At 37.7% G+C, this 22,605-nt stretch overlaps 1 long non-coding RNA gene across 1 annotated transcript in view; it reads left to right on the top strand.

Moving 5' to 3' along the window:
- The first annotated feature begins 1,195 nt into the window (after positions 1-1,195).
- The window catches only part of LOC125687190 (uncharacterized), a 28,070-nt gene continuing 6,660 nt past the window's right edge, over positions 1,196-22,605 (top strand). The window contains exons 1-2 of the long non-coding RNA XR_007374011.1: positions 1,196-1,464; positions 16,020-16,122. This is a non-coding gene — a long non-coding RNA (uncharacterized LOC125687190). The remainder of the gene's footprint in view (positions 1,465-16,019; positions 16,123-22,605) is intronic.

The raw sequence follows: 22,605 nt of genomic DNA on the forward strand, positions 1-22,605 counted from the left end.
CTCTTTCTCTCTCTATCTCTCTATCTCTCTTTCTCTCTTTCTCTCTTTCTCTCTTTCTCTCTCTCTTTCTTTCTCTCTCTCTCTCTTTCTCTCTCTCTTTCTCTCTCTTCCTTCCTTCCTCTTCCTCCTATTTTATCTTTCTTTTTTTTTTTTTTTTTTCTTTTTTTTTCTTTTTTTTAATGGACTGTACTAATTGCTTGTTAGGCTGCAGAACACCACTTCTGAAGCTGTTCTATGAATGCTCTGCCACCCAGAAATGACTGAGGGAAAAAAGCACGATAGCAGTTATTTGTAGTATTTACAATCCAGTCGTGTTTTAGAACCACAGTTTCAGATGCCTTGCTTGCACAGTTAGATATTTCTTTGTTATTTACTGTTCATATTTCTTGCAGAATTGTTTTATTATTAAAAAAAAAAAAATTGTATCACCTGACGTACAGAGAATGAGAACGGGTAAAATGTAGATGATAAAAAGAAAAGTGAGGCTTAGAGTTGTTATTGTTGATAACAACTTAGCTACTTTCAAAGCAGGTTGTGTAACTGGGTGCAGTACGTAACCATCCTCTCAATAAATTATATTAAATGAGGATTAGAAAAAATAACAGCAATAACTATCGCTGGATTATTTTTAATCTAATATGTATAAAAATGTACACAGAGATTTCAATATAGCAGATATCTCTAGTCTCCTTGACTGCACAACCTCAAGCTGCCGACTGAATTCTTTTATTAAATCTGTGTATATATGTAAACTACTTGCATGCATAACAACGCAAACAATTAAGCTAAGGGAATCTTACAATGAAACAGATAAAGCAAAACATGTGCAAAACTTATCTCTTCAAAAAAGTTCACTTTATATTTTGAAACTTCTTACCAATTCACTCTTTCTTCCTTGTTACAACTCTTTGCCTGGATGCCGAGGTACAGGTTCCCTTACTTTCTTATTACTATGGTGCAGGCAATAATAGATTGTTAACCCGTGCTCTCTTTTAACCATAATGTCCTCATAATGCTGGAGTAAGTCTCAAAGCTTGAAGTCAGCCTTTAAGGAAATAGGAGATGGGTTAAAAGGAAGCAGGGAAATTTTCAGTTCGTGAAAGGCTTTACTTCCAGATGTTTCATTTCTCCTTTTTTTAAAGGCTGATCTAATACTTGTTGTAGAAAATAAAAAGATCTCAGGTGACGTAATTGGGATTTAAATAAGTCGATAAATCCCGTCTCTCCACTCTATACAACAGTATACCTCAAGAAAAGTTGCGATAACTAGCTTGTGAGATCAGAACACAGCTCTGCACAGCTCTGTAGCTCTAAGCAAAATCACTCAGTGTGGAGCATGAAGAGAAATGGATTTGCTGCGTAAGCAGTAGCTTCAACAATTTCTTTGCGGAGCAGCGTGCTCAAATGGTCGTACATTTGACAGGTCAGTGTCTGAAGCATCCTAGCGACTGTGGTAAGCACCAGGTATGTATTGAACAGCATTTTTAAACTGATAGAGGGAAGTGTTTTATTTCATAGTTTTTAAAGAAATGTGCTAATAACTACTTCCAATGTTTCTATGCAAATATTTTTGTCTATGTCTATTAACATCTTTATTCTATCTGACACATTTCTCAGAAAAATAGCACAATCTCTTTGTCTGTATTCCAGAGTAGCAGCAAAAATGTATTTAAATGTTGCTCAGATGACCTCTTCTCAATGTTGAGTGTGTTCAGAACAGTTCTTAATTCTAAGTTTCAGATGACTTTCTCTTCACTTAGGAAATCCATGAGTAATTTTTAGCTGTCAGTGTAAAATAAGACATTTAAGTTTTCATGTTTTAACTTTGCAAAATTACTTACTAAACACGGATTGCAATAAAGATAAAAGTAACACATGGTGACCAAAAGAAAACAGTATACACACGCTTATCTACTGTGAGGCATTTTTGAGAGCTATGCTACATACTTATGTGGAAATGCATATGTGATTTCTTTAGCTATCCTTTGAAAACTAATATTAATAATTATTCCAGTCTGAATGGAAAATTAACACAAATGAAGAGTATGCAAAAATTTGCTTCACAAAGTTATATTCATATTATGCCAAGCCAGATGTCCATCCAAAAGTCATCACACAGAATCAAAGAGAATGTCAGAAGGGGCAGGCAGAAATTCCGGGTCCATCTGGCCCAACCCCTGCTTTAGCAGTGGCAGCCAGAGCAGAATGCTCAGGTCTATGTCAGGGTGGCTTTTGGAGATCTCCAAGGAGGAGGCCCCACAACCTCTCTGGGTCCCTGTTGCAGTGCAATGCTATAGACAGAGGAAAACAGTTCATTTGTTATAGGCTTTGCCTTGCTTGAAATTAGAGACAGTGTTCATAACCTTCCATTATGTACTTAAAATTGCAAAGGCCTTGTGCATTTTTTACTGTTTCTCATCACCTGTTGTACGAATACCAAATTTTTCCTGCTTATTTCCTTTATTTCCTTAAAGACAGTAATCATCCTCCATCCTCCAAGTGAAGAATTGTTCTGTTTGCACTGCTCCTTTTATCTGCTGTAGTATTTTTCCTGTTGCTAGAATCAGGATGTGAAGAATCCAGAGGCCATCAATAGCTGCACTGTTTGAGAGGGAAATGGATGCAATGCTTATCAATCACTGGAACAGGCTTTAAGTATAAAGTGTTTAAATAAAGTTAGTTGCTGACCAAATCTGTGGTAATGATAGATAGGAATTGAAGTCCACTCACTCATAGACAGCTATTGGACTCATGAGGACTCTAGGGGCTACTACCCTGCAAGAGCATAAAATAGAATTCAGGCTGTGAAAGTAATATCTTCCAGGTTTTCAATTTTCCGATCTGGAGCCTATGAGAATTAAAAATTACATATTTCATTTATGAGGCCCTGGAGATGATGGCCTTGCAAGTATATCATGACCTGCAGGCAATGTGAGTATCCTACATATTTGACTTTTCATTTTGGAAGGTGAAACAAGAAGGTATAAATAACTTTGTGGTTCTCTAGCTGGTAGATCTAAAGCTACATTTGGAAATGCTGAAGGTGCCAAGAGTCACAGGTTCTACTCTTCAAAATCTTAATTCTAAGAAATATTAATCACTGGGAGAAAGCATGAACAAAATGTAAAGAACACATGTATCTGGTCAGAAAGTTCTGAGGATGAAGAAAACTTTTCCACTGCGTGTGATTATTCTGTAACTTTCACCACTGCAGAGAGTGGAAAGATTGCTCCATTAGCTTTTGAACTAACTGAGCATGATTTCTTACAGTCTGATAGGTTCTTCTACCAAATCAACCCCCCTGATTAGGTTTAGAAATAGGTTTTTCTATGGAAGAGTAGAAATAGGCAGGAGTAGGTTATTCTACCCCTGCATCTCTCCTATTCTTGTAGTGAGATGATGACTGTAGGAGGTTATTCTCACTCATTTACCACCTTGGTGAGAAGCAACATCATGGTTAGTTCTGAGCAATGGAAGTGCTGATTCACTGGCCACTGATATTTCCTCACTAAGCCATGTCCTTGGTATTACATCTAAACATTTCTTAAACACCAGCTGGGACGATGACTCCACCACCCCCCTGGGCAGTCCATTCCAGTGCCTGACCACTCTTTTGGAGAAAGTTTTTCTTAATATCCAGTCTGAACCTCACCTGATGCAACTTGAGGCCATTCCCTCTAGTCCTACTGCTAGTTACCCAGGAGAAGAGGTTGATCCTCATCTAACCACAACCTCCTTTCAGGGGGTGGTGGAATGCAATAAAGTCTCAACTGAGCCTCTTCTTCTCCAGACTAAATAATCCCAGCTCCCTTAGCTGTTCTTCTTAAGATTTGTGCTCCAGACTCCTCACCAGCTTTGTTGCCCTTCTCTGGACACACTCCAGAGCTTCAGTGTCTTTCCTGTAGTAAGGGACTCAAAACTGAACATTGCATTCAAGGTGTGGCTCCCGCAGAGCTGAGTACAGGGGGATAATCACCTCTTGCTCCAGCTGGCTACACTGTTTCTGATACAAGCCAGGTTGCCATTAGCCTTCTTAGCAATATGAGCACACTGGTGGCTGATTGGTAACCCTACTCACCACTATCTTCTGGGCCCGGCCTCTAGCCACTTCTTTACCCAGAAAAGAGTGTATCTCTCCAAGCTACAGGCTGCCAGCTTCCCCAGAAGAATGCTATTGTTCTGGAATACATTGTCAAAGGCTTTTCTGAAGTCTAGGTAGACTAAGTCAGCATCCTTTCCCTCATCCATCAGGTGGGTCACTTGATGTAGAAGGGGATCAGGTTTGTCAGGAAGGACTTGCCTTTTGTGAACCCATGCTGGCTAGGTTTGATCTCCTGATTGTCCCAAAGATGCTGTGTGATAAGCTCCCTTTCAGTACTGGAGAGCTGCAATGAGGTTTCCTCTGAGCCTTCTTTTCCTGAGCTGAACAAATCCAACTCCCTCAGCCTTTTTTAATAGAAGAGGTGCTCTAGTCCTCTGATCATTTTTGTGTCCTCCTCTAGATCTGTCCCAGCAGCATTATACCTTTCTTGTGCTGGTGACCCCAGGCATGGGTGCAGTACTGCAGGTGGTACCTCATGAAGGCAGAGCAGAGGGGGCAATCACCTCCCTTTCCTGACTGTCCATCCCATAATACCTGATCCAAGTGCAGCGTCTTGCACTTGGCCTTGTAGAATCTCTTTAGATTCTTGTGGGCTTACTTCTCAAGCTTGTCAAGTCCCTCTGGATGGCATCCCCTCCTTCTGTATCAACTGCACACTTAGCTTGGTGTCATTAGCAAACTTGCTGAGCGTGCAGTCAAACCAACTATCTAGATAATTGATAAAGATGTTGAAGAGCACCAGTCCCAAGATGGAGCACTGGGAAACATCATTCATCTGTGGTATCCACCTAGACACAGAGCTGTTTATCCAGCTAGACACAGAGCTGTTGACCACAAAACTCTGGCTGTGGCCATCCAGCCAGTTCCTTACCCACTGAACAATCCGTCTTTCAAATCTCATCTTTCCAATTTAGAAATAAGATAGTAATGTGAGTTCATATCGGAGGCTTTGCAAATGTTGAGGTACATGACATCAGTTGCCCTTCCTTTGTCTACAGTTGTCATCACTCCATCACAGAAGGCCTCCAGATTGGTTAGGTACCATCTGCCCTTGGTAAAACAGTGCTAGCTGTCATGGACTACTTCCTTGTTTCACATACATCTTAGTAACAGCTTCCAGGAGGATCTGTTTCATGATCTTTTCAGGTGTAAATGTGAAGTTCACTGTCCTGTAGTTACAGGCATCTTCATTTTTCCCCTTTCCGTAAAAATGTTTCTTTTTTCAAGCTGCTGTGGACTTTGCCTGACAGCCATGACTTTTCAAATATGATGGAAAGTGGCATGGCAACTATCTCAGCCAGTTTCTGCAGGACTCTGACATGCACAATGTTCTGTCCCATAGACTTGTTCACATGCAGTATTATCACATGGTCTTGAACTTGCTCTTTGCTTACAGTAGGAGGGATTTTGCTCTCTTGACCCCTACCTACTCAAATTTGTTGAGTACCTCAGTCTTCTCCGTGTTGACTGAAGCCTGTTCTCCGTTCCTGTTTATCAGAAGGGTACACTCTTCTTTCATCTCTTCTGATACCTGTAGTATCATTTCATGTTATTTTTCATATGCATAGCCAAGTCCAGTTTCATTTGCGCCTTGGCTTTCCTGATACCATATCTGCATGTACAGATGTTGTCCCTGTGTTATTCCCAGGACAAATGCCCCTGTTTCCACTGTCTGCATGTATCCTTCTTATCTCTTAGTTTAACTAGCAGGTCCTCATTTAGTCATGCCTGTTTCCTATATACAGTCAAAGATTTTGTGGGAACATATATAGGAACTGAATTGTTTTTTGTGAATGTGTGAAATTTCTCTGAAATCTGCTGAAATCGGCCAACTAGTCCAAAATTACTGAAGTGGAACTAAAAGGCAGCCACATGGATGACACAGTCTTATTTCCCTGGAAACCAAGTTATATTGTCAAATCCCAAATCCTATCGCTGTAGTTATGTTCCTCACATGTATAAAACGTATGTTTTACTAAGTTTGACTGAGCAGCTTGGATGAGACACCATGAAATATTTTCAGCGACTAGCAAGAAAGTTAATTTTCTTGTTCTGAATGATCACCTGTTGAATGATGCATCAAATATATCTGCAGAATGTAGCTTCTTCCTACTAAATACAGGAGACTTTTTTTGACTTAAGTAGTTATCTTGGAACAAGAGGCTTGTATTTTACCTTTTTCTCACCCACTTCCTTCACTTATGAGCAACATCAAACAGGCTGCCTGCCTGTCAGTTTGTCACACATAAGTATATGTCTATACTCCTGCACTTATCTGTATCTACAACCTGTATGCTCAAAATGCTCTTACAGAACTGATTAGTGAAAAAAAAGACCACCTCTGCTCAGGATCAGTATTTGTTATGGTGCTTATAGAGATCAGCCAAATACTCAGCTGATGCTCTAGAAGGAACAGACTGCTCTTTCTTTTTCTGTAAAACAATTCCCATGCAGATCTGAGCCTAGTGAACTGTGCACGCTAAATATTACTTTCCTTTCTGCAGCTTTGGATCGCAGGCTTTTTGAAACTGAGATTATTCCTAGCAGTTTTCTCTTCCTCATTAAAGCCTGAAGTACTGTGCATCAGCTCTGTAGCAGAGCCTGTATCCTGTGTGAATTTCTTATATCTGAAGGTATGTGGAACAAAACAGTGCACAAACTTGTAATTTCTATTGAGCTGGAAATACTGTTTTCCTAGGAAAATCTCATTTGGAGATTATTTGAAACATCAATTTCCAGTATTACTTGAAAAGAATAAAAGGGTATAAAAGTAGTGTAAAGAGGAAAAAGAAATTCTTTCTAACTTAACAATGAGAAGTTTGTCTATAGTCAGTAACTTTGACTATTACTAATTTTTTGTAAATGAAATGGAATGTTCCACTGGTACGTTTTATGGAAGAAACCCTCTGAACCTTGTAAGCAGTGGGAAGAGGATGAAGCTCAGGGGCCCCTATGAGCTCTAGTTAAGAACTGAGAAATAAAAAGATGAATCCATTTTAAGAGTGATCTTGGAAATATTCTACAGAGGTGTAGCATTCACATGCTGGAGTAAATACCACAAAGCATTTTTTGCTTCTGAAACATAACTGCTGTCATAATGACCATCTGCTGGCTTTAGGTTTCTAGCATTCCCTGACCTATGACATTTATGACAAATTGTGCACCAAAGTGCTAGAGACGGCTTGTTAAAATGAAGCCTGAGGCCCACAAGTTCTCAACCCCCTTTGTCTTTAAAAGCATGGGTTAAATGGGAACAAGAAGTAGTTTGGACGGAAAACAGACATGGCAATGGCTAAAAGGAAATGAAATCCTAATCCTCTAGCCCTTTGACTTTTGCAGCTTGCTGCACAGCAATGTGCTTTCAACCATTAAACTACCTTAACCTTCTGAAGATCCAAATCAGTTCAAATTGACTGAAAATTTGCACATCACCACACAATTCTTGATTGATTCTTATCTGAAAATTGTATAGTTGACAACCATTTAATGCAATATTTCTAACTAACAAAATATGTTTCACAGTCATCTAAGTGCACAGTATAACGTGTCATATATATAACAAAACACTTCTTAAAGCGAAGGAGTTAATCTGTAAAACACACTGGTGTCATTCAGATTTTGACAGATTCATAGAGTTTCTTCAGAGCTAGATAACATATATGGACATTTAAAAATTATTTGCATTCTTTTTAACTCCTTTACCACATTCACTACCTTGCTTTGTTGTACTTCCTCTGGATTTTTAGCTTTAAGATATCAAAAGCTTAAACTTTGAATATTGGAAAAGTCAGAAACTTACTTTTTTTTCTTAACCTTTTTTATTTTAAAATTTATTTTTTATTTAATCACTATGTAGCCTCTCAAATTTTATCAAATACTACAAAATAGTTAATTATCAGAAACTTTATAGAAAAATAAATATTATTACCATAGAGTCATAGAATCTTTTAAGTTGAAAGGCACCTTTAAAAGTCTTTTTGTCCAACTCCCCTACAACGAACAGGGCATCTATAGTTGATCAGGGCCCATCACCCCTCTGGGCAATGTATTCCAATGCCTCACCACCTTTATTGTAAAAAATGTCATCCTTATTTCCAATCTAAATCTCCCTTTTTTTTCTTTTTGTTTGAAAACCTTGTCCTGTCACAGTAGACCCTGCTAAAGAGTCTCACATCTGGATCAGTACTCCAGGTAAGGTCTCACCAGTGAGGCAGAATCACCTCTCTTGACTGGCTGGCCACACTTCTTTTGATGCAGCCTAAGGTACAGCTGGCTTTCTGGGTTGTGAGGACATATTGTTGGCCCATGTCCACCTTCCTATCTGCCTGCATCCTCAGTCCTGTAGGCAAGGCTGTGCTCAATCCTTACATCCCCCATCTTGTACTGATTGTATGGGTTGCCAGGGTCAAGGTGCAATCCACACTATCAGTACAAGTAGAAAGACCATGAGGATAAGACATCTAAAATCTTCATGCTTTTTCTACACACTACTTGATTCTTTTTAGAAAAACTTTTTGTACAGTATCCTGTGAGATATTTATTGGATAATCACCTACAAAAACAGAAAAACTATAACATCTTGATGTTAAATGACTACATGATGATATTTGGTCAAACCACTAACAGTGCTGTATTGCAGGAGTTAATGCATTCATCATCAGCTTCATCAACAGAAACTCCTTGCCATGCAACTTAGCTGAATAAAGTTTAATACAGAAACATAGATGTATAACATCTAGCAGAAGGGTGCATACAGCAGGTCTCCTCATCATTCCTCCCTACAGGATTCTACTGTCTACACTTATTTCTTCCTGGCATCTTCAAGAATGAATTCTCATAGTTTGGTACCTTTATGGTATCTCCAAGAATTAGCAGACTATCATGATTGATTACTTTGTCTTGGAATATATTTAGCTGTTGTCTTCTTGTTTCAAAAATTGGTGCCATCCTGAAATGAATGAAAAACAGTAAAATGGCTGCTGGCCAAGAATTTTATTTTTAGTTACTTGCCCACCAGAGAATCAACCTGGACTGTTGAGGAAAAGAGAAAAAAATATCCTGAGCTATTAAGGAAAAAAGAAAAAATTCATAAGGCAAGGAAAAGGTACAATTAAAATGAGAAAGCAGAAGAACATGATGGATATATAAGATTCATAATTCAGGCAAGGATTTAAGTATAAAAATCACTCTGCATTTTCAGACTAATGGCTTTGTTTTAATTGGATTTGCTTTTAATTTGTTTCTGTTAGAAAAATACCAGACATGATCTTCATAAAGCCTCAGTTACCTTAATTTTCTGCCACACTGATTGACGTGGAAGGAAATTCAGGAACATACAATGCAGCTAATGCCTGCTAAACAGTTACCTACAAAGATATATGGAACCAAAATAAATAAAGTTGTCTAAACATTAAATATCTCTGATGTATTCTTATCTATCTTTAAAAATGTAGATGAGACAGTAAATTATTTTCCTGTCTGACACAGGTCTATAAACTTTTCTTCAAATTTTCATTCCATATCAGCATGAAAGCCAGGATTTGCAGTTTGCTAGCTTCTTTCTCCCAGAAAAAGAGGGAAGAAACGGAAGAGAAAAATGAAATCTAAACCCTGATAATAGACAGCTCAGTGAGCTCTGACATTCTCTCAGGGAACACATGGTTGACAACTTGGTTTTCATTCTTTTACTGGCAGATCTGACATTCCACTGCTCTACTTCTTTGCTGAAAGAATTGGTTACATTCTGGGAGTCAGAAGACTTGACAAAAGCACTGTATCTGAGACGGAGAGGACAACCAACATGAATGCTATGATTATTTACTTACACAAAGTGGAATAACTCGAGCTGGTGTGCCTGAAGCCTCAACCCACTTTGAATCACTCGGGGATGTGTCTCAAACATCTCTAAATTAATATAGTGACCTAGTCTGTGGTCTAGGCTATTCTAAGACTCTTTCCTTGGTTTCAATCATAATCTATGCTAGAAGGCTGAGATATTTCTCATATTCTAGTTGCTGTGTTCTTCTTTTCATTTCTCTTGACAGAAATGGTCATTTTAGGTAATTCATTTAATTTTATTCTTAAGTTGATTATAGAGCTTTTCATATACTTAGGCACGAAAACAAAGCAAAACCATTTTTTAACACTATTGTATACTCACAGATGCATTAGTGTCTTTTCTATTAAAAACAAACAAACAAAAAAACCAACAACAAGTTAACACCATTTTATCTCAGATACTAAACATGACAGGTCATGAAAGTATACTGAAAAAAGCAGGTCCAGAGATTGGACAGACAAACAGAAGCTCATAAAAAATGGCCAGATAGAAAATCCTTCCAATGGCCATACCAGAGTTGATGTTGATCTCATCATGCTATGGGATCTTCTGGTCCTTTTCCATGGCCAAAAGCATTTCATTTCTATCTTAACTCAAACACACTTTCTAACAGTTTATTTGTAGTTGCACACACCACTTCTTTGATCTTCTGTGCAAGTTGTTCAAAGCCTGAGTTCTTCTCCAGTATTGTTTAAAACATAAAAATTTGAATTTGTGGTATCTCAATTTGCTTGGATACTGAAAGCATATCCAAAAGGCTTGATCCTCTCTGAAGTTTGTTCAAAACCCCTCAAGAATCTCAGCACTTTGTAAACCGCCTCCAGAGTAAAAAATATTAAAAAACAACAACAACACAACAACACATACTTGAACACATACAAAAAAACATATGACATTGATTATATTTAGAATTTGTTTTATAAACCTACCTCTTCTGCACTGTTCTAAATTTTTCTTTTTTTTTTTTGAAAATGGGTAGAAGTGTAACACTTTGCATCCTGTTCATTGCTTAAAAAAATAAATACACTAGTCAGGGTAGAAAATATAAAGCAGCTTTCTATGTGAGCAACACTCTTCGAAGTGTGGTGCTTGCATTACTAATTATGAGTTATACATACATGTTCTATCTGTAGCAATATGTTATGACATTAAGGTCATTGAAAATATTCTATCAAAGAAAACTACTGGTTTCTGAAAACATGATTTGAGATACCTCCCTATTTGTCAGAACAAATTAATAGTTTGAAATATTAATGAGCAAATTTACTTGGGAAATTACATTTCCCCTCTAAACAAGTAACAGAACTTTTTCTCAAGAAGTCACTGAAATCTGCTTGGATTTCATCTATTTCAATTCTAATTTCAAGTCTCATTTCATTTCTGTAAACAGTACTGTATACTTTACCACAAATGATCTTTTTTGTTTGCTGCTTGCAAAGCAAATCACATGATTTGAAGCTGTCATGGCCCCTGCTCTCATATGTTATTTGTAACCCAGTAAAAACATCAAAGCAACCCTTTGACTAGAACCCTGTCTTCAAACAAAAGCAATAAAAGGTTCACTTCTGAAGTTATATGGAGGTCACAGATACAAAAATTCTTCCATGTTTGAATCTCTGTAATCAGATTTATTAGAGCAGGCTAGCCCACCCTGCACCCACAAGAATCCTTGTCCTAAAAGGGAATTCAGAACTATCAAAAGCAGTTTTCTTGCACTTCCCCCATATGGAAGACAGTAGCCTTCTTTTTCAGATTTATGAACAAGTTACTGCTGCAGGAGGGCATGGATACAATACGGAATGCTGGATTATTTTCCCTGCTATCCATTTGAGATCATCTGTCTTAAGGTCTTCTGGAAACGTTGCTGCTCCAGCTGTAGCCTGCCTGTCTCAGAAGTCCCTTCCAACAAAGACAGGTGCTTTAGTAAAGTGTTTATGCAAAGCTTTTTTACAGAAAGTATTTATCTTCTTGCTTTAATGAAGGTGGTAAATTATGAGATATGGCAAACAAGGAATTAAAAACATGCTTTTATAAATATCTAAATGCAAGTAGTAGACACAGCACAACTGTGGTGGACTTTTCCACTTAGTGCTTTGATTCCATGCCTGCTTACCAAATTGGTGAAGCAGTAAGGATGATGGAAGGCTGAATGATTAAGCTATGGACTTCTTGATTTGTCTTTGAAAGAGTTGCTAGGAAGTCTGTGTTCCAAAGGAAGTGGCTCAAAACCAGCAGTTTTCTCAGGAAAAACAAACAAGCAAAACCAACTTTCAGATAGATAAGTACTTAATTGCCTCTTTTGGGTAATTCACTCTGAGGGGCACAGTCTTGATTTGTATTTAAAGACCTCAAATTTTATAGTTTAGGAAATACAAAAGGAGGGCAGGCTACATAGCTACTACATTATTCCAACATTCTAAAGCAATAGCTCATATGACTGGATAATGTTTTGTTAAGGAGAATAAAATATCTGTTCTTGCACTTATGTCTTACCTGGGAGATGCCAGCATCATTCACACTTAATGGTAAAACCCTGGAGGAAGTTTAGGTGTTTCCTATCCTTAATCTTCTAATCTCTCTAAAAAAATAAATAAATAATAGGGTGATTTTGCACCTTCTCTTAGGAATGATGGTGAATTTATTTTAAATAGTACAGACACAACTGCTATGAGTAACTGATGTCAGCACATGGTTCAAAATCATATAACTAGCCTGGTATATCAGAAACAAATAGCCTATCATTTTTGTATTAAAAATAAGAAATAGGTAGTGAGCATAGGGGCAAGCTGTGTATTACAGAGATCTAAATTCACACCCTAGTCAGATTGCAAAACCAGTCATTTCACAAAATGACTGAAAATAGTGGAGATTCTTTACATGAAACACTGGTTATCCATTATTTCAGGTTATCACTGAAGTAACACAAAAAATTTTTCTGCTTGCAGATTTTTTTTTTTTAAACAGACCATTTAAAATTTATTTTTCAGATTGTCATCAATAATCATACCTGCGTGCACAAGCAATGCTTATTTTTGCAATTAAGACTGACCTGATACTTCAGCTTTATTTTCTGACATTCAAGTTACCTATTTTATACCTACTGTTAAATTTTACAAAATCCTGGTCTCCATTCAGTGAAAACTGGAAAAAGATCTCTCAAACCAGAGAGAGTAAGACAGAACAACTACTAAAGAGTTTCTATAGCATGATTCCATCTCTCACTGAATGGCAAAATGGTTATTCTCAATTCTTACTATGATGTGCTTTGATGCAATTAAGCTCTAGGAATGTGGTCAAACACAGTGTCTTCAAGTCTTACAGACCTGAAGTATAATTGTTTGGGTTTGGTAAGAATTCTTGCAGAGAAGCCTGCAACCTGAGCTATGAACAGTGGTAGTTAACTGGCCAAGGACTCAAGCAGCCAAAGGTTATTTGCTCTGGGACAAATTTGGATGGAGAACTCAGGAGGAATCTGCAGAGACAGCAGATCTGGAAAAAAATGTTACTTTTGTTTTAATGGCTAGTTACAAATGTAGTTGTCTAGAGCAAATTTATTGATGCAGCAAGGACAGAGACAGAAGAATAGGGGACCAGAAGCAGCCACGCTAGGTGAGCAGCTGATAGCAAAAAAAAAAAGCAGTTGTCTTGGCGTGCGTATGGAGTCAACTTGTGCTCATTGTCAGGTGCCCACCAACCTGCTCTCATTCACTCTCCTCAACAGAAAGGGAGAGAAAATCTGATGGAAAGCCTCATAGACTGGGATAAGAGGAGGGACACAGCTCACCAATTACTGTCACTGGCAAAAAAATTCTTCTGCAAATCCTTGTCTCTGCAGGGTTTCTTCCTCATTTCCCACACTATATTCTTCAGATATCTCTAAAGTAAAAATAAAAAATATCTATGTTTAAGCAGTTGTATAATTTTCACAAAGATGGCAAGAGCACATAGGTGGTTAGTATAGTTAGGTATTGCTTGAGCACATTAGAGGCATAAGAATTATGATCTTTTGCATATAAAAGACTATGTTCATTTTCCAGGTCAGTAATAGGGGCCCAACTTTTCATGCCTATTGCACTTTATCATCATAATTAACAAAGCTTCATCATCATCTTCATCTTCAGGAGTTCATTATGGAATACTGAACTGTTTAAGGTCTAATTCCTTCCTTCCTTCCTTCCTTCCTTCCTTCCTTCCTTCCTTCCTTCCTTCCTTCCTTCCTTCCTTCCTTCCTTCCTTCCTTCCTTCCTTCCTTCCTTCCTTCCTTCCTTCCTTCCTTCCTTCATTCATTCAGATACTCACCTGGCCAGCTAAAACCAACCAGCAGATGTCAAGTAGCTTATGTGAATTGAATGCTGCTGAGCTCCAGACCTACTGCTTAATTTTAACTGGAATAACAATTTGGTTGGTATAAAGTTCATTAAGAATTCTTACTTATACATTGTTATGGTATCTGTAGTTTTCACTCAGCCGTTCTTTCCATCGAAAAGTTTGGTCTGTAGTTCTAAATTTTACCCAATAACCAGAATCTTCTTTGTAATTTCCAGTCCATTAGTTTTGAAGAGTAATGACAATTACAAGGAGCACCAGTAATGCTCTTGTTCTCACACCATTTACTATTTTTGCTTGAAGTACTTTCTCACAAAGCTGTGTAAATACCGAAATATTTACATTTAATTTTCCTAAGCAAGGTTTTAGTATCTCTCTGTCTGAAAGCGTAAGCCCTAGTGCAAACTTCCAGCATTCATTATTGTTAATTTAAAATCTGATATTGTTTTGTAGTTGAACACATTTTCCATGGTGGGGATCCACAGAACATTTATAACGTAGGCCTACTTGTCAGCAAGGTGCCCCACCGCAGTGACCAGGCATGTGATCTAGGCAGAGAGTGCCATTTATGCAGTGTAAGTGTAAGGCAGATGAGGACAGGCAACCACCAACCCTGATGCTGTGGGAGCACTCCAAGGACAGCTTCATTTGTGCAGCTATGCTAGAATTACCTTAACAATAGCGTATTCACTATTAATAACCACAGAGTGACAATATAAAGATGAAAGCATTGCCCTGTAGGAGCTGGTAAGGACAAATCAAGCTGGTGTATCTGGCACTATTAGGACCTACTGGCACATCTCCCTGTGTAGCAGAGCTACATATCAGTAGCTCCAGCGGGGGATGAACTTCTACGCAACAGCCAGTCTGGACTTCTCTAATAAACAGAAGTTTCATCACAGTAATGAGACATCATCAAAGGAGGTGTTCTGCAAAGCAGAATGTAAGCTTGAATGCATTTACAAAGCCTTGTCTCCCCCCTCAAATCCTGAAACAGGCAGTCCTCTGTCAGAATGCACTCAGACTCATACCTGGTTTTCTGTCAGATCCCTAGCAACTTTCAAAACCCTACTGTGCAAGAGCAGAGCAGGCAATAAACTGCCTGGAGGGAAGTATGAAAGCTACAAGAACTTCATCTGTTGATGCTCAGTCCAGCTCCAGCTTCTCCAACTGTGATAAGGAAAATTCAAGTTGAAACCCAAGGCAAAAAGTTCTAATTCAGGCAAACTAGCTTAATTTTGCTTTGCAGATTTTTTAGAGATTATTTAGATTATAGAGATTATTTTTTAGAGATTATAAAGCAGAGATTATAAAACTACAAACATAACAGAAATAAACTAAATGAATTATTTGTATAAAATAACAATCTACTTAACACTTACATAACTACATTCTATCTTTCCCTTTATCTTACATGCAAAAAAAAAAAAAACAAAAAAAAACCCAAACAAACAAAAAAACCAACATACTGTTATCTTTGTTATATCAAGGTATGCCTAATATTCCTGTTAGGGCTTAATTTACTTGACATTTCCCATAGTTTTACTATAATTAAATCATTTTTAATTTTACTAAATTTTAACCTTTTTAGCTGAAATCTTTCAGTCTGGTTCTTTGCCTCAGGACACAATTTTATGTGAAGTGTCAACCTAAAGAATACATCTAATATGGCTGGGTAACATTTGTATATTTTTGTATTGTTAATTGACTTTGACAATACTTATTCTAAGAAGAATTGATGCCTTGAAACAGCAGGTGGAAATCATGAACCAGTGGAACTGAAAATCAAGTGAAGGGAGAGCAGGAGCTACTACATCAGATAAGAGCTGGAGAAAGATGACGTGCCGGATGTCAGGTAGGTGAAGGGCTAACAACCAAGTGAGAACATATGTACAAATAAATATGGATTGAAGGTAGGAGAGATCAAACACTGCAACTGGTGGTTGCTGGTTGAGAATTGCTGGGATAGTGTCAGATGAAAGACAATTAAGCCTGCATGGGAAGCCAGCTTGGGGACAGAGTGAAAGCTGAACTCTTTCCCAAGTCCAAGGCAAGGAAGATGTTATGTAAGCTGGAAGATGGAGGATAGAATGAAAAAGATGGAAGGGATGGGATAGCTCGGTTTTGGTGAGGAGGAGAACGACGGCCCTGTGTTTATCCCCTAAAAGACTCTGTAAACTACTTCAGTGTTGCTGCTATCTGTCACTCTGCCAGAAAGAGATGGGTCTTTCAGCTTTTAATTTTCTTTTCCTTCTACTGAAACAGATATAGGAAATTACAAAAGCACATAGAATGTTTAGGTCTTAGTATCTTTTTCTAAGCTTAAAAAAACACTAAATCTAAATAAAAACATTATGATTGAGGAGTGATATGTAGTGAATTTAGGATATATCAGTATTAAGGCAGTTCATGCCTGTGTAATCAGTGTGGCCTGTAAGTATATATTATGTTATAATCTTTATCTGTAGAGTTAAATCTATCTATCTATCTATCTATCTATCTATCTATCTATCTATCTATCTATCCGTCTGTCTGTCTGTCTGTCTGTCTCTTCAAAGAACAGCAGCTCTTTTTGTTCATTAGATGAAAAAGTCCTCTCCCAGGTTGAATCAAGATGTCCAGGTAACAAAATCTCCTGTCACTAATTAGTCCACATCAATCCTATCGTAAAACTAAGAGTGTTCACTTGAGTATGGTATGGGACACTATCAAGTACATTATTTATGCATGAAAAAAGAATGATGAGAATAGTTGGAGTGTTTCAAACAATGGCACACTGGTATATTTCTAAGAAGGAAGAAGCTTGTTTGAACTTTTTCTTAGAACAGGTAACTTGTTCATTAGTACCAGTGAAAATTCTTTCCCACACCAAGAACGTAGAAAGGTTATTGTGCCACTGTTTTTCAGGCAGCAGAACTAAATGGGGCTGAAATATTGATAACTGAAAATTTTTGAATGTGGGAAGTATAAGGAGAGTTTCATGGAAAAGGAGAATTTCAGAAAAGAGGAGACTCTGGAAAGAGTTCATGGCATGAGCTAACACGAAACAAAAAGTTTCCAGTAGGTAAATGGCAGTAGTTAGAAACTGATTCTGCAGTATTATTCATCACTTCTGGAAGTAAAAAATGCACGATTTCTACTGAGCCTTGTGATCATTCACAATTGACCAATTTTGGGGCATTATGGCAGTGGAAGTTGTGATTATGAAGTATAATGAGCTGGACTTTGAGAAATTGCACGTATCAAACTCCCCATGCAGTTGTTTATCCATTAGTTTTCCCAAAGGTTAAGGAATTGCAGATATGTTTTTATATTTGTCACTTCTCAATAGGATCTTATTTTACCGGCATTCTTCCTGACATGAGTGGAGATTTACGCAGTCAGTTTGTATGGATTCCAGGAGGGAAGGGCAAACTACCTCAAAATTGCAGTTTAACCTAGAACATAGAACAAACAGCATGGACAGGTCAGGTGAAATCACAGGAAATATGTTAGCTAACCTTGTTTTTACTCTGTCTTGTGGGAAAGACTGGAAATTACACATTCCTCTTTTTTCATTATCCCTATGTTTCACAAAAAAATGTTATCAACAAGGCAGAAACCAAATAATCTGCATACATACCCACAAGGTTCTATTATCATGAGCTGAAAGGTCTGTTCCTATAGCTCACACTGATGGAGTTAAAACAATACAGCCCCCTTTCTATTTCACAGTAATTAAAATGTTAATTTGCTAAGAAGTTTTGCTACTTTTCTTAAAAGCCCTAAACTTCAACATGTAAATATCGGATTTTGAAAACCAGCAGCCTCACAGTGGGGTATAAAATCTGTGAGCCAGGATAATGCCTTTAAAACATTCAGAAGCAACAACAAAATACTTTTTTTTTTTTTTTTTGGACATGCCAGAAGGAGTTAACTGTGATTAATTGCTTTTTACTTCAGCTTATTTCATGATTAAGATTTCTGAGTCAAGGAATTGTCAATATAAAACAATATATCAAAGTTTAAATATCAGTAATAAAACAGTACAGGAAGATATTCTGTGACTACTTAGAACTGAAAGTATTTTATTGAAAAAGGCCGTGTTTTATTTGGCAGCGTTCCATGACCTCCTACTGTTGACAAAACTAGCAGCAATTCCTATTTGAAATGTACCAGAAGATGATCCTGCTCAGCAGAAGCTGCTGCTTTAGAGCATTTACAGGATTTATCTCTAAATTAATATTTTCATCGAACACGCTCACTATACACCTTACATAATCTTTAAATTATAGGAAAACGCTAGAAGGGTGTTCTGAGAGTCGGCTGCTGAAGTAATGCTGGAGATTTATGGCTCTCTGAAGTCGACATTTGTAACTGACCTACAGCGCACCAGGGCTGCTATTTCCCTTTCCTGATTCATGATAAGTGCAGCTGTCTCCAAATAAGCCTCCAGAGCCCATTAATGCCCAGTTCATTCCCATATGGTAAATATGCACATCTCTAGCTTCACTTTTTAATGCTCTGTTGCTGTTAAGTTGAATAGAAAATTAGGTTTCCTGTATTTTCCTCCTTTAAAAATAAATTTCTCAAGCACCAAGGTAGTGACGACTTTAAAGACTCCTGCTCATACAATTGTGTTTCTGTCTAAATAGGTATTAAAGAAACAAGCAGCTAGTTACACAAAAGACTGCTAAACTGTATTCTCTTGTGTGATGGATTTTTTTTAGTGTGGTCCCCTAGCTTCCTCGCATTTGTTGTGTGAAGCATACAAAAGATACAACTAATTAACAAAATCATTTGCAGGATGATATGAAGGTAAATATTAAAAGGAAAGAGAATGCACACTTTTTTAAATGTCAAAAAACCCAGTGCATTTGTCATCGCTTTGCCTCAATTTGTTTTTCATTAATAAAATACACATTGTTTTCCATTTGGAAAATTTAGCAGTGGCAACACATTAAGCACAAAGCTCTGTCTCTTTGGAGATGAAGTCTTTGTTTAAGCCTCAGCGATGCATTTTTTTGTGCCATTGTCTAATCTGTCAGATTGGATGAGTGTGTGTATTTAGGGGTGCAGAGATGTGCGGCCACACCTGCTGTGCAAAGCTGCAAACTCACAACTCTCCCGACCAGTACAATGTGTTGCACTCAGAGCTCCTTTGTTGTGATGGAACTGCTGGTGGCTGCATGGCTGAAGTGTCACAAGTGTCAGGCCTCATTACGGTCACAATAAGCACTCTAAAACAACCTCTTATTTTGGCCATTTAACATTGAGGGGTGGGAAATTAAAGGCTAGATAGGTTCTGTGATGACTGCCTGTTCACCAGGTTGTGATATGAAAACAAAAATTAAAAAGGTCTGATAACTGAGTAAAGCCTGTTGTTCAGACTGAATTCCTTCACCTGAAGCACTGTTTTATAAATGACACCATGAACACTGTGCAAACAGGTGATGAGTCATTTAGATGGCATGTTAGCAAGTTATCAATTTATTTTATGGAATTACTTACGCAGAGTTATAGGATGTGCAATATTTAACAAGACAAAATAATTCCTTAAGTTTATGTTTTCACTCCTTTTTTTACCATGTTGGTATATTTTCAGTGATCCACATACAAAAGAGGTGGGTTTAGATTTCAGTGTATATGTTCCGGGAGTATTTGGATTCCAGGGTTTGTATCAGCTGATTACAGAGACAACAGTTTTGAACCCTGGTGAATATTATTTCTGAATTCTTAATTGATAAGTAGAGCTAAAACCTGCACATTTGGTTTGAAGCACATCTATCTTTTAGTTATACTGTCTCCCAGCCATGTGTTGATTTTTACACTTAATTGGTGAAATACTGACTTTTTCAGTAGGAAGCTGGAAGTACATGAAGAATACAGATATATCAATTCATGCCAATAATTCATATACTTGAAGGGTTTTGTATTTTATTTGCCTATATAGGACATGCTGAATCTTATGAACACGTTTTCTCTCTATAAATCATACCTCTGACTTTTATTTTTCTTCAAAAATTTCCTTTTCAAATATATGGCTTTGTAGTTTCGGAGACATTTTCACCACAGTCAAGATATGGGTGATCATCACTAATTAAAGATTACAGCTGATGATCTTTATAAAATTATGCTTAAATAAAACCTACATCTGTTGTCACTCATAATACAATACAGTCCACTGTAGGATTAATCGATTCTAATCTAGATGGGTCTTTTTAGGGACCTTAGACCTATATGGCCTCATTAATTCAGATGGTACGTGACAGTTCAGAGGTTTCTCGAACCACCCACAGCCTGTATAAACAGACTCCTGTGCCAGCATGGGATGCACACTGTTATCAGATTAGAAATTCTGTCTTCCACCTGAAGTGATAAGGCAGCAAAACTAAATGCGTGGACTCTGTTTTCTTCATGAACTGAAGGTAATCACACGCAGTATGATGCTCCTACAGCACAATTAAGTGCAGTAACAGTTGTGGGATCACCCTTATACATGCTTCAGTGTCATCAGTAACATAACAGCCACCGTGAAAACATGGAAAGGAATATAAATATTATGAAAATTGAAGAGAAAAATATCAGAACTTAAAAACAGTGTAGTAGTTCAGACACCCAAATAGTTTAAATGTTGCCCATTTCAGTTGTCTTATAAAATGCTCATAAAGAATTGCTGCACTACACAGGCAATATGTGCTGCCTTTTTCCCTCTCTCCACAATCTTTTAGCACTTGCCATTTGCCTGAGGTCCAGTCCTCCTCTTTTAGTGACCTCTCTCTTTCTCATCCCCAACCAGAGATATATCTCAGCTTTTCACAGCAGGTGTGATACCCTCCATAAGGGTGTTACAGCACTTTGAAGAACAACTGTACCCTGTCACAGAGATAGCAAAATGAGTTACCAGGTGCTAACACTGCTAGCTCCTCTCCAGCTAGAGCAGAAATACAAACCTCAAACTGTACAATTCAGAAAACTGGCACTCAGTCAGACAAATTTTCTCAGGCTTCGTAGTTATGCTCTATGTCAAAAATCTGACAGATTCCAGAAAAGAAAAGGAATATGCATTTCAGGTGGACAGTTTGCTCTCCCACATGCTGATGTGGGGAGAAGGTAGCATGTGCTGGGTGAATGATACCACCCATAAACTTTGCACAGCCAGCTAAGCCATGCACAAAGACACCTCCAGAGAACATCTTTTAAAAGCACAGCTCCTGTAACCTGCCATTTTAAGGATAAATGAATTCTTGCAGGACAGCCAGTAGCAAATTTTCCTTGTCACAGCCCTCAAGAAAGTTTTGTTTTAACTCATTGAAATAGAAGAACTCTGTGATAGAATAAAGATGAATTAAAATCACACCTTTTGTCTGCCTTAACATCTGAAGACCCATGCCCTCAAGCTCCTGAACTGTTATGAACTCAATTACAAGTAGCTCTGAAGCTATCTTGCACTCTGCTTTGATGAGATAAATGTAACAAACTTTTACTAAAATAAATATAGCACCTTAACCAAATGGAGTTAAAGGCCATAGAAAGTCCATGAACACCCGTGAAATCACTAAATTCGGTTGTGATCTGATCCTTGAAGTTGGGCTGCTCTATTTGGAATTATACATAGAAATCAATTATGTAATTAGATTGGTTAAAATGGATGGAAAGTACGTATCAAAAGGGAGAGCTAAGTCTGTGCTGAACACTGAAAACTCCCAAATTTTCCATTTAGGATGCAGAGAAGCCTACAAAGGAGAACACTGGGAACCTGTAGGGGACGTACATGAAAGCTGAGGAGGGACTTTTTGTCAGGGCATATAGTGACAGTATGAGAAGAAATAGCTTTAAACTGGAAAAGAGTAGATTTAAACTAGATGTTAGAAAGAAATTCTTTTCTATGAGGGTGGTGAGACAATGGAAGTGGTTGCCCAGAGAAACTCTGGATGCTCCATCCCTGGAAGCATTCAAGGCCAGGCTGGGTGGGGCTTTGAGCAACCTGGTCCAGTGGGAATTGTCCCTGTCTAAAGTGGGGGAGTGTGCACTTTTATCATAATTTTATTTCCCAACTTCCATGACTTGTTTGCATCAATGGGCTCACCTATTTTAAACCTTCTGAACATACAATGTTGTACATGAGAGATTCATAAGATGGTTGGTTCCTTTAGCATGAAATTCATGAAAACCTACTGTGAATAAATGATCCCTAAAAAAAAAAAAGAAAATGTGTTATTACTTTTATGGAAAATATCAACAGTTTCTAAAGACTATTGTCAAAAATATATCTAGATCTTCTGGTAAGAATCAATATTCTGACTTACATTTTTATGAGCCAGATTAGTCTTTATATTTGTTTTGATAGAAAAGCAGG

This window comes from Lagopus muta, chromosome Z (assembly GCF_023343835.1).
Source record: "Lagopus muta isolate bLagMut1 chromosome Z, bLagMut1 primary, whole genome shotgun sequence".
Lineage (NCBI taxonomy): Eukaryota > Metazoa > Chordata > Aves > Galliformes > Phasianidae > Lagopus > Lagopus muta.